We start from the raw sequence: 17,563 nt of genomic DNA on the forward strand, positions 1-17,563 counted from the left end.
CATTTGTACAATTTTGAATCCCTGCCTCCCATGAATGCTTTTGATTAAATATGATTGATATCCAGTGCACAGTTCTACAGAAGAAGTCGTGTGTAGCAATATAGCCAAATTGCCCCCTTTTCCCCCCGACCCTCAGCCCACTGGGGGGTCAGCCCCACCATTTGTACCATTTTGAATCCCCACTACCTAGGGATGCTTCCAGTCAAATTTAGCTAAATTCCAATCAGTGGTTAAGAAGAAGAAGTCGTTTAAAGAAACTGTTGACGGACGGACGACGGACGGACGACGGACGCCACGGTATGGCATAAGATCACCTTGGTCCTTCGGACCCGGTGAGCTATAAATGGACGTACCGGTTGTTCCGCACACACGAACAGGCCCCTAGTCTGTGTCTGTATTAGGGTATAACCGTATAAACATAGTCGTCTGTGTGAGGGGATTATCGATGAGTTGGGTACACTTTTTGACAAAAGGTGGTCGTTGTCGAAGATTTATAAATACAAATGAAACCCCCTTTTCCAAATCTGAGTAAAGTTATTGCGAAGTCAGACATGGTGTGGCTCACCTTTTACTAGTAGAGTATTATGCAATCATGAATTTAGCATACATTCTTGTGGTATATCAATACCGTCATTTCTCAACAAGTGTTTAAATATAGACTAAACAATAAGTTTGATTTTTCTACCTCATTAGGTATCTACATATGTACCTCATTAACCTCACGTTTGTTACAATCTAGGTCATGTAATGTTTTCAGAAAATGCACAACGTCTTCAAGATATTTATGATCGTTATTTTGAAGACGTATGATAAGTACATGTAAAACTCATATTGTGTGTAGGCGTGTTTGCTTTTTAGAAATGTTCATGTAGTTTCGTTCCCCGAAACCATGTATAAATAGTTTGTCTCATCTTACATAGTGCAGAAAGGTTATTGCATAATGTAAACAAGAAATACAACAAGCTCTACTAGAATCATTTACAACTCCGCTTCAGCGGAATGAAATCGAAACCAATTGTGGAAAAACCTATCGTTTCGTGAACACATCCTAAAACCTGCGCTTTCTCAAGGATTAACCAAAACAAAGTGTATTACCTTGATAGTTCAGGGATTATCACACAAACAATAATTATTGGATGAAAGCACCAACAGACATTCCTATTCAGCAGTATACGTTAAATCAATGGTGATAGGGTATATGTTAATTTTCTTACCGTAACCTTTCGATCCAAAAGTCCAATACTGAACCGAGACGGTCATGGTGAATTAGTGTCGCACTCTGATTAAATCATGAAGGGTCTCGTGACGGCATTTATTACAATATCACGGTCCTTCAATTCGAGAGACATACCTGAATATTCCAGTATTACGAGTATTTTTTTGATGTTTTGCTTTCGATGCAGACAGCGTTACTAGGAAGTGACACACATGCCAATAATCTCTTTCGATATGCCATTTTTTATTACTTTTATATGATGCTATTTCATTTTCATTTTAACAAATCATACTGAAAGAAAATGGCAATTACCTTGTCATACTTACAAACATATAATTAGCATATGGTATTATAAATAGCATTGATAATTGCATAATTATTGTCCGTATGGAAAGCGAAACCGCGTAATACCAGGAAATGTAAACCATTATCGCGTGCGACAACCGACTGGTAATAAATATGCCTGCACTTTGATTCATACCCCATTTTTCAGCTGTAACCCCTATAACCCTGACCATATATCTGACTATTTCCCCACTTCGGACCCACAGTATCTGATAGAGTGCTTGTCCGTTACTAACCACCTCGTCCAGATAAAGTTTCTGCCAGGTTTTGTTTTTGTTTTATTCTAAATAAGTTCATGCTGTAAGAAGTACAGAGATAATGTTTAGTATTTTGTTTTACCTTATGTATTGATGAATGCCTTTCTAAACATTCAAATTATTGCCACACTGTCTTCCATAAGGAAATATTTTTTACGATATTTTGTATTTTTAATTCAATCATTTATTTCAGGAACCTACGTACTATCCATGATCTTAGTTCGCGTATGAGATACATATTTGAGACATCTTTAAAATGTGTGTTGTATTAAACACATTGTTGACCGTTTTGATCTACAATGGTATTTCACAAAACCGCTATTTAGAAAATGTACATATATTCTTGCGAAATATAGATTGCAAGCCCACAAACTTAATATAGAGACAGGAAGATACAATGCATTGCCTCCAAACCAGAGATTATGTACTTTGTGTGATCTTGGAGTTGTCGAGGATGAGTTTCATATCATTCTTATTTGTCCTGTATTTTAAGAATTAAGAGTATCTTACATCAAGCCATATTTTCGTCCTTCTGTTTTCAAGTTAATAGAGTTACTCTCTAGCAAACATTTGAAACTCATTAGAAATTTGGGCAAGTACTTGATTAAATGAAGTGTTAGCATACGCCGTATATACACGTCTTGTTTCTCCTACTTAACAAAGAGTGTATACTCTCATGTTCACTATGTAATATATTATAATCGTTCTACCTTCATGTTGAGATTGTGTGATTGACTTTGAATTTTTATTTTCCTAGAGATTTTGGCTACATGTAGCTAAAGGCTAATTTGTATAATTCCTTAAACAAATAAATTATGCTTCATAGGAGTCCGCTAAGTTTCCTTCGGAAAAGCTCTTAGTTTTCCTCTCACTTATAACTATTTCGTAAATTTGTAATTGTTAAGTATTGAATTTAATCCATTGCATATGTTGTCCGTCATTGTACAATTTATTTGTTAAATACTGTTAAATATGTATATTTTTATATGCCTATATGCAATGTGAATATGCAGATAGAAATCTGGCCCCTAACCACTGGTTTACTTAATCTCTACTCAATAGTGCTGTTTTCAGAAAACATAACATGACTCAGAGTATAGACATGCGCATGGCTCAGGTAAATGGGGACATGTTTTCTCAACCTCTTTAGTTTCTATTCAACACAATCACTATGTAAACTGCAGATACACAAGGACATCAGTGTGAACACAGAATAGAACCGGTAGGGGGTATATGTGGTAATTTCATGAGAGGAAAAAACCATGTCATTATTGTCAGGCTGCAAAACATTTGTATCAAGGAATTTCAGGGACGGCTGATTTGACATCAATATTTGTGCAATTAAAATATCAATTTTACTTGACTGACATTCCACTTGAAACCAATATCGTTTAATGTAGTGCGCCTTCCCCCGTGACAGCTTCTCACATACAATTCCAAGTAAACGCCACCTCATTTTTCAATGAAAAAACTGTACGTCATTATTGTTAGCCGTTTATGTTTATTATTCAAGTTCGTGGGTTGACGAATCAGCTCGATCTCGAGACATATCAATACACACTGCTTAGTATTAAATCAATTAACCAGTAGATATATTTGCGATTGACAAAACAATAACGATACAAGGCGAAGGTAAGGTGACCCAAGTATAGGAAATGTACACCAATACAACGGACTGTTTCGTGGAAGCACAAAAAGAAACCTGAAAATTTCCAGTGATGCGTTATCTACGCATGCGCGGATTAACTGCGTACATAAAAGGCGGTGGGATCGACACGAGTCACAAAGCGCCCATTCCAGTATCCATACTGTACATCTCAACAATATCTCCAGGTAAGTCTACCTTTTGTTTTAGATTTTTGGATCAGAAGCTGTGAATCATCCGATTTTTTTGAAAGTTCAAGACGATGTGATTCCCCGACTACGCTCTGTAATGTTAAAAACAGTTGTAATTAGTTTTTTTAAACGCGTATATTTTGAGAAAGTCGAGCACATCAATAATTTCAGATGTTATTAAGGCAGTAAAGGGCGGATTCTACTGACTAAGCTCGTACTAGTACATGTATATTATAACATCAAAGTGCCGAGGGCACTCAGGGATGCTTTGAAGGAGGTGGTATGGCAGTAAATAATAAAGAAAATGTTGAGTAAGGGTCAATAGCCCCTTAATCATATTTTTCAATAAAAAATATATATAACAAGCAGAGTATTGCTTAAACAATATAAGGTCCCTTACTGGCTATCATTAGGAGTATACAAATAAGTAACGATGACCTTGACCCAACAGCCCTGAAATTGAAACTTGTCTGATATTATGGTCCTTAATTAGTGTTTCAAATCGATAGAAATCCTTCAAGGAATGAAGCTACTGATCCTTTAAAATTAGTAACAGTGACTTGACCAGACAACCCTGCAAACCAAAATTGCCCCGTAAGATTATGGGAAATAGATAATATAATTAAATAATTATGATATTATTATTACAATTTGTTAGTATCATGATTAATTATACAAAATATTAAAACGAGATTGTATCATTTCCAGTGCGTGTAATCACGGACTTATGCAAGTCCCTTGTGTACTCTCCTTCTCTCGATATTGTAACGACGGTTAAAGACCTATATAATTATTCAGTGTCTGGTTAATAAGAATGATATGTATATACGGTTTTAACTTTTGATGTTCAATATACTATATATATATATATTCACGAAGCACTTGTATTAAACTAATCGGGCCATTATCTAGAGACTGTATTGGGAAGCTATCTACAAACTAGTTAGGCACAGCTGCTGACGGCTACTTTAGTATCAGTCAACATTCTCTTTCACTTGGAGACTTTCCATTGAGACAAAGAAAACACGAAGCCTACTTTATCAAGGACAGTTATCAAACAGTTAGAGTATTGGAATACGAGGCGTAGTAATTTGAACCAAATATAGTTCGGAACTTTCACTGATTAAAAACGCCGCTGTTAAAGACCCTTACATATTTTCTTTGATTTTTTTTGTCTTATACAGATATATTTTACTATATTATAGCATTGATCATATCATGAAATAATGAACACATTATCTAAAGATCTTTCGTGGAAGGCGATAAAGTGTTGTTGGTTATTTTTGTGAAGAAATTATTCGGTCCAAAAGGCGTAGTAATCTGAGATTGATATAGTTCATAATGCTCACTGAAAAAACTCGCCATTTCGTACTTTTTTTACATTTTTCTTTGATTTATTGATCGTTTTCATATGTATTTCAACATTTTATACCATTAATCATACCATGAAATTATTAACACAGCATTTAAAGATCTTCCGCGGAAGAAGAAATACTGTTGTTTGGTTTTGATTTGTCCAGGCTTGGCGAGGACCGCTAAGAATGCTATACACAGCATCCAATAAAGCCATCAATTAACAAACAATAGCAAAACATAAAGAAGAAAAACATAGAAAAAAGTTACCATTTATAAGGGGATTTCTATGAAGTTAGAATTCGTGGGTGTTGCTAGTTTTGGATCACGTCGTGGGGAGATTTGCTTCTGTCGGTCATTGGCGTCTACATATTTGCATATAGCTATAACGGTTTTTAATGCAACATAGGTTAGAAACAAGTGATTGGTACGTCTATTTTTTCCGACTGTTAAGTTGTTTTCTGTCGTTAAAAAAAATTGCTTTCGTATTTAAAACTTCCAGTTACATAGTGCAAGTGTTTTTATGCCCCACCCCCGTCCCCTTTTACGGTCACCAAAAAAATATATATCGAATTTTCTTCTTTTTTCTCTTTTTTTTCTTCGTTCGTTTTAAACCACAGAAAAAATGATACTGTCGCTCCCCTCGGTGTTAAACACTAAACACCAAACACCAAACTATTAACAACGATTTCTCCATCTCGTTCTGTTCAGTGTTAAACACTAAATACCCAACCATTAACAACGAATTCTCCATCTCGTTCTGTTCAGTGATAAACACTAAATAGCCAACCATTAACAACGAATTCTCCATCTCGTTCTGTTCAGTGATAAACACTAAATAGCCAACCATTAACAACGAATTCTCCATCTCGTTCTGTTCAGTGATAAACACTAAATAGCCAACCATTAACAACGAATTCTCCATCTCGTTCTGTTCGGTGTTAAACACTAAATACCCAACCATTAACAACGAATTCTCCATCTCGTTCTGTTCGGTGTTAAACACTAAATACCCAATCATTAACAACGAATTCTCCATCTCTTTTTGTTCGGTGTTTAACACTAAATACCCAACCATTAACAACGAATTCTCCACCTCGTTCTGTTCGGTGTTAAACACTTAATAGCCCACCATTAACAACGAATTCTCCATCTCGTTCTGTTCCGTGTTAAACACTTAATAGCCCACCATTAACAACGAGTTCTCCATCTCGTTCTGTTCGGTGTTAAACACTAAATACCCAACCATTAATAACAAATTCTCAATCTCGTTTTGTTCGGTGTTAAACACTAAATAGCCCACCATTAACAACGAAATCTCCATCTCGTTCTGTTCGGTGTTAAACACTTAATAGCCCACCATTAACAACGAAATCTCCATCTCGTTCTGTTCAGTGTTAAACACTTAATAGCCAACCATTAACAACGAAATCTCCATCTCGTTCTGTTCAGTGTTAAACACTTAATAGCCAACCATTAACAACGAATTCTCCATCTCTTTTTGTTCGGTGTTTAACACTAAATACCCAACCATTAACAACGAATTCTCCATCTCGTTCTGTTCGGTGTTAAACACTTAATAGCCCACCATTAACAACGAATTCTCCATCTCGTCCTGTTCGGTGATAAACACTTAATAGCCCACCATTAACAACGAATTCTCCATCTCGTTCTGTTCGGTGATAAACACTAAATACCCAACCATTAACAACGAGTTCTCCATCTCGTTGTTCTGTTCAGTGTTTAACACTAAATACCCAACCATTAACAACGAATTCTCCATCTCGTTGTTCTGTTCGGTGTTAAACACTAAATACCCAACCATTAACAATGAATTCTCCACCTCGTTCTGTTCGGTGTTAAACACTTAATAGCCCACCATTAACAACGAATTCTCCACCTTTTTCTGTTCGGAGATAAACATTGTAACAACCATCAATTACATCATGGTTTGAGGTATACAGCTACACATTCCAACGTCAACTTTAGAGGCCATATGCACGTTGTTTTCCCTCTGAAATCATATTTATGTGATAACACATATGTTAGATTATTGAAAAAACTAATTATTCATTACAGTTTAAACTAAAGGGGAAGTTTTTTTAAATAAAATACGGAAACATTTTTAAAACATTCTAAAATAAAGCAAACCGTTCTATTTGTGCATGGTCTATTCACATATAAACTCAGTTTCAAAGTACTATCGAGCGTTATCGAGCATTTAAAAAGGGATTGTTGAAATTACCAAATGAATTATCTATGTATTTGAAACCAGTAAAACAATAAGAAAATGGCATCGTTATAACGTTCAAGAAAAATAATAAGATTTTTTTTCAATAAAATCCTAGAATGCCGCGCGGTAAACTAGTGATCATAGACACCAAAGTTGCGTTCACAATGTATGGGTTTAGTTTTTACCTTTCATTTCAACCTTCAACCTAAGTGCTTCTGAATCGCTCGGTGAACTTTATCGGTTATAGAAGTTAGTCATAGATGAGTGGCTGGAGACTTGCACGTGAAACTGTACTGGACTACTTCGTATATTGTAAACAGGTCCATCATTTAGAGACGCCTATATTTGATCGGTAATCCAGATACGCTGCGGAATGCACGATATAAACATAGACCGTTACGTAGATGACAGTTTTCATTGTCATGGTTTTCTGTTTGGTGGTGAACACTGACGCATGAAAACGTATTTTCCGTGCTTGATGTGCATCTAAATAATTCTTTTCTGTATCTTTTCCAGATAATCACACACATCACCAGTTAGACAGCCACCATGTCCGGTCAAGGAGGCAAAGTTCCTACACAGAAGGACAATGACAATCATGCCGACCAATGTAACCCCAACAGTACGAAGCACCAAGGTAGGACATTGAAATGTCAGGCAGTATATTTTGATCAAATGCTTCTAAAATAGGTTTATAGATCTGCTAAAACGTTTCTGGTAACTGACATCATCGTCCTATTTTAAAACACACTATATAGGGATGGAATGGATTCTTTTTCGTGTACATTGCGGCAATGAATAGCTGTAGCTGATCTACATATCCTGTGGAGCGCGATAACGCTCCTCAGAACATAACAATAATAATAATAATAGTACAATTATTTATCATTATTTCTCGCAACTACGTTATCACGGAAAAGGGGAGATAACTCTTATCAGAAACGGTACTATGCGTAGTAAATCAGCTGACTGGTTGCACGAGAATCGTTGTATTCATAGTGTATTCATGGTCTAATGGCAGTTGTTTTCAGTTGGTCGATTCATGCACAGAACAAACATCAAGAATGTCATTATATTAGTGTGAATCCTGTGTTTACGTTTTATTATATAAGTAGGCCTATATATGTATCATACACGTTCATGGTGCTTTAAGGATGTTCTCTTCTGAGGTTTCGATCACGTTCAAGTCTCGTTTTGATCTGGTGTAATGGGTTTTTGTAATATTTAACAAATTATGATCAAGTTTATTAGCAAACACGCATCTGAAAAATATGTCAAAAAACTAGATGCCTGTTGTTTGTAGAACTTTTTTTACCTGAATTTAAAAAAAATACCAATTCAGCGGCCATTTTGAAAATGTGTATTAATGTGTATTTCTTGCACTTCAAAAAAGGCCAAACTTTCACCTTTTTTGACACTAGATTGATCACTTAAATTGTCAATGTGTCGCCATTTTTAATTGTAGCAGGTTCAATTTTGCCGTACATTTTTATAATGTTCAATATGATAAAAATAATACGCAACAAACAGGAAAATGATACATTATTGATATTTATTTTACATATTTAGTGTTACTGAAGAACTTTTGATTTTTGACCCCGAAAAAGGTAAAAAAAAACCACAAATGATAATGGGACAAAAAAGAAGCACACTGACCCCCCATTGTTGTAGATGTTTTAGAAAGAGAAACACATTTTCATTTATTTCATTAAATATGAACAAAGTTTAATACCAGAACTTTTTATATCAAGCGTTTAATCTGCAAAAAATGGTAAAAAATGAGTATTTTTTTCATTAAAAAATAGGGGGTAGGGGTAACTAAAATCGGCTTTCTGAGTTAAAAGAATAAGATTTAGAAATTTTACTTCCATAATTCCAAAGAAAATTATATTTTCATCAATTCTACAAACATTCATACATATCTGATAACACACTTGGAAGAAATTGTATGAATTTGTTCTGTAAATGGTCAAAACCCCAAAAATCACCTAAAATCACATGTTTTGTTAAATTGGCATCTTTGACCGATCATAACACAAAAACGAACACACGGACATATAGTTTTTTTTTGCATTTTCCACTATGCCATTAACTCCTTTTTCCAAAAATCCATATAAGAAAAGTTTAATACGGGAATTTTTTGACTTCTCAGAGGTGTACCTCCTTAACTCTAATTATAAATACGTGTGTAACATACAAGTTTTCAGGACTTATATCTAGTTTTATAAATATACATTTCTTATGCTTCCTGTCTGTGATTATATATATGTGCTGCTTTGTTTAACTTGTTAAATTGCCTCTGTGATATTTGTTTGTTATTTAACTAGTCTTTGTAATTTCCTGCACGTGATTATTATTATACTTCATGTTTTTCGCAAGAATAGCACTACAATACGAATGATTTATTATTTTAGATATGCGACGTTAATTAAGAATTCTTGTATTTTGTAAAGGTTATAGCAGCCCATTCAAGGGGGGCAAGAATGATGCCGATAATCACAGCGTCCAGCGAAATCCAAACAACGACAAGTACACAGCCCCCAAAAAGTGATAAACGGCTGGACAATCCAGGAATATGAGACTATGGCGTCTGAAAACAAAATTTGAGAACATTAACTTTTTTTAAATGTACAAGAAATTGCATACCAGCAAAAAGTTTTGATGTTGTGAATCAATTTAACCATGTCTCTTAATAAAACATATTGATTTGATTAATTGTTTTGTTATACTTTATTTCTTAAGTTTAAAAAAATATCAATGCTGTAGTGTTTTGAGTTTATTTTGAGAGCGTGATTAACTAATACTGCGTGAGGTAATTTAATCGGCTCTTAGCTCTCAAACCAAACACAAATAAACTCGTTCGTGTGTAGCACACAGCCCAAAAGAGGTCAATTCCAGTTTTCAGTTCTTTACCCAGATAAGGCATTGGAAAACATAAAGAACACGCCGGAATAACTTGACACATTATTTTGAGTTTTTCCAGCTAGACAGTTTGGCCTTCGGGTTCAATAAAACACCTGTTGTGCTCAGCCTTAGTTAACAATTGTACCTGCTCAGTGATGCTCAACCATAGTTAACAATTGTACCTGCTCAGTGATGCTCAACTCTAGTNGCTCAGCCCTATATAACAATTGTACCTGGTCAGTAATGCTGAACCCTATATAACAATTGTACCTGGTCAGTAATGCTCAACCCTAGTTAACAATTGTACCTGCTCAGTGGTGCTCAGCCTTAGTTAACAATTGTACTTGCTCAGTGATGCTCAGCCCTAGTTAACAATTGTATCTGCTCAGTGATTCTCAGTCCTAGTTAACAATCGTACCTGCTCAGTGATGTTCAGCCATAGTTAACAATTGTACCTGTTCAGTGATTCTCAACCATTGTTATGATTGTACCTGCTCAGTGATGCTCAGCCATAGTAAACAATAGTACCTACTCAGTGATGCTCAACCATTGTTATGATTGTACCTGCTCAGTTCTGTTTTCAAGTTAATAGAGTTACTGTCTAGCAAAAATTTGAAACTCATTAGAATTTTGGGCAAGTACTTGATTAAATGAACTGTTAGCATACGCCGTATATACACGTCTTGTTTCTCATACTTAACAAAGAGTGTATACTCTCATGTTCACTATGTAATATATTATAATCGTTCTACCTTCATGTTGAGATTGTGTGATTGACTTTGAATTTTTATTTTCCTAGAGATTTTGGCTACATGTAGCTAAAGGCTAATTTGTATAATTCCTTAAACAATTAAATCATGATTCATAGGAGTCCGCTAAGTTTCCTTCGGAAAAGCTCTTAGTTTTCCTCTCACTTATAACTATTTCGTAAATTTGTAATTGTTAAGTATTGAATTTAATCTATTGCATATGTTGTCCGTCATTGTACAATTTATTTGTTAAGTACTGTTAAATATGTATATTTCTATATGCCTATATGCAATGTGAATATGCAGATAGAAATCTGCCCCCTAACCACTGGTTTACTTAATCTCTATTCAATAGTGCTGTTTTCAGAAAACATAACATGACTCAGAGTATAGACATGCGCATGGCTCAGGTAAATGGGGACATGTTTTCTCAACCTCTTTAGTTTCTAGTAAACAGAATCAATATGTAAACTGCAGATACACGAGGACATCAGTGTAAACACAGAATAGTATCGGTAGGGGGTATATGTGGTAATTTCATGAGAGAAAAAAACCCATGTCATTATTGTCAGGCTGCAAAACATTTATATCAAGGAATTTCAGGGACGGCTGATTTGACATCAATATTTGTGCAATTAAAATATCAATTTTACTTGACTGAAATTCCACTTGAAACTAATATCGTTTACTGTAGTGCGCCTTCCACCGTGACAGGTTCTCACAGACAATTCCAAGTAAACGCCTTCCCCCGTGACAGGTTCTCACAGACAATTCCAAGTAAACGCCTTCCCCCGTGACAGGTTCTCACAGACAATTCCAAGTAAACGCCATCTCATTTTTCAATGAAAAAATGTACGTCATTATTGTTAGCCGGTTATGTTTATTATTCAAGTTCGTGGGTTGACGAATTAGCTCGATCTCGAGACATATCAATACACACTGCGTAGTATTGAATTAGTTAACCAGTAGATATGTTTGCGATTGACAAAAACAATAACGATACAAGGCCAAGGTAAGGTGACCCAATACAACGGACTGTTTCGTGGAAGCACGAAAAGAAACCTGAAAATTTCCAGTGATGCGTTATCCATAGTAGGCGGTGAGATCGACACGAGTCACAAAGCGCCCATTCAAGTATCCATACTGTACATCTCAACAATATCTCCAGGTAAATCTACCTTTTGTTTTAGATTTTTGGATCAGAAGCTGTGAATCATCCGATTTTTTTGAAAGTACAAGCGATGTGATTCCCCGACTACGCTCTGTAATGTTTAAAACAGTTGTAATTAGTTTTTTTAAACGCGTATATTTTGAGAAAGTCGAGCACATCAATAATTTCAGATGTTATTAAGGCATTGTAGGGCGGATGCTACTGACTAAGCTCGTACTAGTACATGTATATTATAACATCAAAGTGCCGAGGGCACTCAGGGATGCTGTGAAGGAGGTGGTATATCTGTACAGAATGGCAGTTAATAATAAAGAAAATGTTGTTGATTAAGGGTCAATAGCCCCTTAATCATATTTTTCAATAAAAATATATATAACAAGCAGAGTATTGCTTAAACAATATAAGGTCCCTTACTGGCTATCATTTGGAGTATACAAAGAAGTAACGATGACCTTGACCCAACAGCCTTGAAATTGAAACTTGTCTGATATTATGGTCCTATTAGTGTTTCAAATCGATAGAAATCCTTCAAGGAATGAAGCTACTGATCCTTTAAAATTAGTATCAGTGACTTGATCAGACAACCCTGCAAACCAAAATTGCCCCGTAAGATTATGGGAAAGTTTACGATTTAATACAAAATTAAATAAAGAAATGTTATATAGATCATATAATTAAATAATTATGATATTATTATTACAATTTGTCAGTATCATGATTAATTATACAAAATATTAAAACGAGATTGTATTATTTCCAGTGCGTGTAATCACGGACTTATGCAAGTCCCTTGTGTATCTCTCCTTCTCTCGATATTGTAACGACGGTTAAAGACCTATATAATTAATCAGTTTCTGGTTAATTAGAATGATATGTATATACGGTTTTAACTTTTGATGCTCAATATGCTATATATATATATTCACGAAGCACTTGTATTAAACTAATCGGGCCATTATCTAGAGACTGTATTGGGAAGCTATCTACAAACTCGTTAGGCACAGCTGCTGACAGCTTCTTTAGTATCAGTCAACATTCTCTTTCCCTTGGAGACTTTCCATTGAGACAAAGAAAACACGAAGCCTACTTTATCAAGGACAGTTATCAAACAGTCGTTCAACAAGTCGCGAGCATGAAACTACACAATGATGGACAATGGGAGAAAACACTTACACATACACACTTTAGAGTATTGGAATACGAGGCGTAGTAATTTGAACCAAATATAGTTCGTAACTTTCACTGATTAAAATCGCCGCTGTTAAAGACCCTTACATATTTTCTATATTTTACCATATTATACATGTAGCATTGATCATATCATGAAATAATGAACACATTATCTAAAGATCTTTCGCGGAAGGAGATAAAGTGGGGTTTTTTGGGGTTTTTTTTGTGAAGAAATTATTCGGTCCAAAAAGCGTAGTAATCTGAGATTGATATAGTTCATGATGCTCACTGAAAAAACTCGCCTTTTCGTATTTTTTTTTTACATTTTTTCTTTGATTTATTGAACGTTTTCATATGTATTTCAACATTTTATACCATTAATCATACCATGAAATTATTAACACAGCATTTAAAGATCTTCCGCGGAAGAAGAAAGCCTGTTCTTTGGTTTTGATTTGTCCAGGCTTGGCGAGGACCGCTATGAATGTTTAACACAGCATGCAATAAAGCCATCAATTAACAAACAATAGCAAAACATAAAGAAGAAAAACAAAGAAAAAAGTTACCATTTATTAGAGGATTTCTATGAAGTTAGAATTCGTGGGTGTTGTTAGTTTTGGATCACGTCGTGGGGAGATTTGCTTCTGTCGGTCATTGGCGTCTACATATTTACATATAGCTATAACGGTTTTTAATGCAACATAGGTTGGAAACAAATGATTGGTACGTCTATTTTTTCCGACTGTTAAGTTGTTTTCTGTCGTTAAAAAAAATTGCTTTCGTATTTAAAACTTCCAGTTACATAGTGCAAGTGTTTTTTATGCCCCACTCCGTCCCCTTTTACGGTCACAAAAACTACATATCGAATTCTCTTCTTTTTCTCTTTTTTTCCTCGTTCGTTTTAAACCCCAGAAAAAATGATACTGTCACACTAAATAGCCCACCATTAACAACGAATTCACCATCTCGTTCTGTTCGGAGATAAACATTGTAACAACCATCACTTACATCATGGTTTTAGGTATACAGCTACACATTCCAACGTCAACTTAAGAGGCCATATATACGTTGTTTTCCTTCTGAAATCATATTTATGTGATATAAATATGTTAGATTATTGAATAACTAATTATTCATTACAGTTTAAACTAAAGGTGGAAGTTTTTTCAAATAAAATACGGAAACATGTTTAAAACATTCTAAAATAAAGCAAACCGCTCTATTTGTTCATGGTCTATGCCCCGTATTCACATATAAACTCAGTTTCAAAGTACTATCGAGCGTTATCGAGCATTTAAAAAGGGATTGTTGAAATTACCAAATTAATTATTAATGAATTTGAAACCAGTAAAACAATAACAAAATGGCATCGTTATAACGTTCTAGAAAAATAATAAGATTTTTTAGAATTAAATCCTAGAATGCCGCGCGGTAAACTAGTGATCATAGACACCAAAGAATTCGAAAAAAGGAGTCGCGTTCACAATGTATGGGTTTAGTTTTTACCTCTCATGTCAACCTTCAACGTAAGTGCTTCTGAATCGCTCGGTGAACTTTATCGGTTATAGAAGTTAGTCATAGAGGAGTGCCTGGAGACTTGTGAAACTGTACTGAACTACTTCGTATATATTATTGTAAAAAGGGGATGTCCATCATTTAGAGACACCTATATTTGATCGGTAATCCAGATACGCTGCGGAATGCACTATATAAACATAGACCGTTACGTAGATGACAGTTTTCAATGTCATGGATTTCTGTTTGGTGGGGAACACTGACGCATGAAAACGTATTTTCCGTGCTTAATGTGCATCTAAATAATTCTTTTCTGTATCTTTTCCAGATAATCACACACATCACCAGTTAGACAGCCACCATGTCCGGTCAAGGAGGCAAAGTTCCTACACAGAAGGACAATGACAATCATGCCGACCAATGTAACCCCAACAGTACGAAGCACCAAGGTAGGACATTGAAATGTCAGGCAGTATATTTTGATCAAATGCTTCTAAAATAGGTTTATAGATCTGCTAAAACGTTTCTGGTAACTGACATCATTGTCCTATTTTAAAACACACTATATAGGGATGGAATGGATTCTTTTTCGTGTACATTGCGGCAATGAATAGCTGTAGCTGATCTACATATCCTGTGGAGCGCGATAACGCTCCTCAGAACATAACAATAATAATAATAATAGTACAATTCTTTATCATTATTTCTCGCAACTACGTTATCACGGAAAAGGGGAGATAACTCTTATCAGAAACGGTACTATGCGTAGTAAATCAGCTGACTGGTTGCACGAGAATCGTTGTATTCATAGTGTATTCATGGTCTAATGGCAGTTGTTTTCAGTTGGTCGATTCATGCACAGAACAAACATCAAGAATGTCATTATATTAGTGTGAATCCTGTGTTTACGTTTTATTATATAAGTAGGCCTATATATGTATCATACACGTTCATGGTGCTTTAAGGATGTTCTCTTCTGAGGTTTCGATCACGTTCAAGTCTCGTTTTGATCTGGTGTAATGGGTTTTTGTAATATTTAACAAATTATGATCAAGTTTATTAGCAAACACGCATCTGAAAAATATGTCAAAAAACTAGATGCCTGTTGTTTGTAGAACTTTTTTTACCTGAATTTAAAAAAAATACCAATTCAGCGGCCATTTTGAAAATGTGTATTAATGTGTATTTCTTGCACTTCAAAAAAGGCCAAACTTTCACCTTTTTTGACACTAGATTGATCACTTAAATTGTCAATGTGTCGCCATTTTTAATTGTAGCAGGTTCAATTTTGCCGTACATTTTTATAATGTTCAATATGATAAAAATAATACGCAACAAACAGGAAAATGATACATTATTGATATTTATTTTACATATTTAGTGTTACTGAAGAACTTTTGATTTTTGACCCCGAAAAAGGTAAAAAAAAACCACAAATGATAATGGGACAAAAAAGAAGCACACTGACCCCCCATTGTTGTAGATGTTTTAGAAAGAGAAACACATTTTCATTTATTTCATTAAATATGAACAAAGTTTAATACCAGAACTTTTTATATCAAGCGTTTAATCTGCAAAAAATGGTAAAAAATGAGTATTTTTTTCATTAAAAAATAGGGGGTAGGGGTAACTAAAATCGGCTTTCTGAGTTAAAAGAATAAGATTTAGAAATTTTACTTCCATAATTCCAAAGAAAATTATATTTTCATCAATTCTACAAACATTCATACATATCTGATAACACACTTAGAAGAAATTGTATGAATTTGTTCTGCAAATGGTCAAAACCCAAAAAATCACCTAAAATCACATGTTTTGTTAAATTGGTATTTTTGACCGATCATAACACAAAAACGAACACACGGACATATAGTTTTTTTTTGCATTTTCCACTATGCCATTAACTCCTTTTTCCAAAAATCCATATAAGAAAAGTTTAATACGGGAATCTTTTGACTTCTCAGAGGTGTACATCCTTAACTCTAATTATAAATACGTGTGTAACATACAAGTTTTCAGGACTTATATCTAGTTTTATAAATATACATTTCTTATGCTTCCTGTCTGTGATTATATATATGTGCTGCTTTGTTTAACTTGTTAAATTGCCTCTGTGATATTTGTTTGTCATTTAACTAGTCTTTGTAATTTCCTGCACGTGATTATTATTCTACTTTATGTTTTTCGCAAGAATAGCACTACAATACGAATGATTTATTATTTTAGATATGCGACGTTAAATAAGAATTCTTGTATTTTGTAAAGGTTATGACCGCCATTTCCAGGGGGACAAGAAGGATGCCGATAATCACGGCGTCCAGCTAAATCCAAACAACGACAAGTACACAGCCCCCAAAAAGTGATAAACGGCTGGACAATCCAGGAATATGAGACTATGGCGTCTGAAAACAAAATTTGAGAACATTAACTTTTTTTTTTTTTAAATGTACAAGAAATTGCATATCAGCAAAAAGTTTTGATATTGTGAATCAATTTAACCATGTCTCTTAATTAAACATATTGATTTGATTAATTGTTTTGTTATACTTTATTTCTTAAGTTGAAAAAATATCAATGCTGTAGTGTTTTGAGTTTATTTTGAGAGCGTGATTAACTAATACTACGTGAGGTAATTTAATCGGCTCTTAGCTCTCAAACCAAACACAAATAAACTCATTCGTGTGTAGCACACAGCCCAAAAGAGGTCAATTCCAGTTTTCAGTTCTTTACCCAGATAAGGCATTGGAAAACATAAAGAACACTCCGGACTAACTTGACACATTATTTTGAGTTTTTCCAGCTAGACAGTTTGGC

General features: G+C 34.7%; 2 long non-coding RNA genes across 2 annotated transcripts; both read left to right on the top strand.

Annotated features, from left to right (window-relative positions):
• The first annotated feature begins 3,542 nt into the window (after positions 1-3,542).
• LOC110458084 lies at positions 3,543-9,951 on the top strand. The gene is made up of 3 exons (XR_002463765.1): positions 3,543-3,651; positions 7,757-7,877; positions 9,694-9,951. It is a non-coding gene; the product is annotated as an uncharacterized LOC110458084 (long non-coding RNA).
• Positions 9,952-11,954: 2,003 nt separating this feature from the next.
• On the top strand, positions 11,955-17,278 carry LOC110458085. Its single transcript, XR_002463766.1, has 3 exons — positions 11,955-12,061; positions 15,078-15,198; positions 17,015-17,278. It is a non-coding gene; the product is annotated as an uncharacterized LOC110458085 (long non-coding RNA).
• Positions 17,279-17,563: the final 285 nt, after the last annotated feature.

This window comes from Mizuhopecten yessoensis, unplaced genomic scaffold (assembly GCF_002113885.1).
Source record: "Mizuhopecten yessoensis strain PY_sf001 unplaced genomic scaffold, ASM211388v2 scaffold9425, whole genome shotgun sequence".
Classification (NCBI taxonomy): domain Eukaryota; kingdom Metazoa; phylum Mollusca; class Bivalvia; order Pectinida; family Pectinidae; genus Mizuhopecten; species Mizuhopecten yessoensis.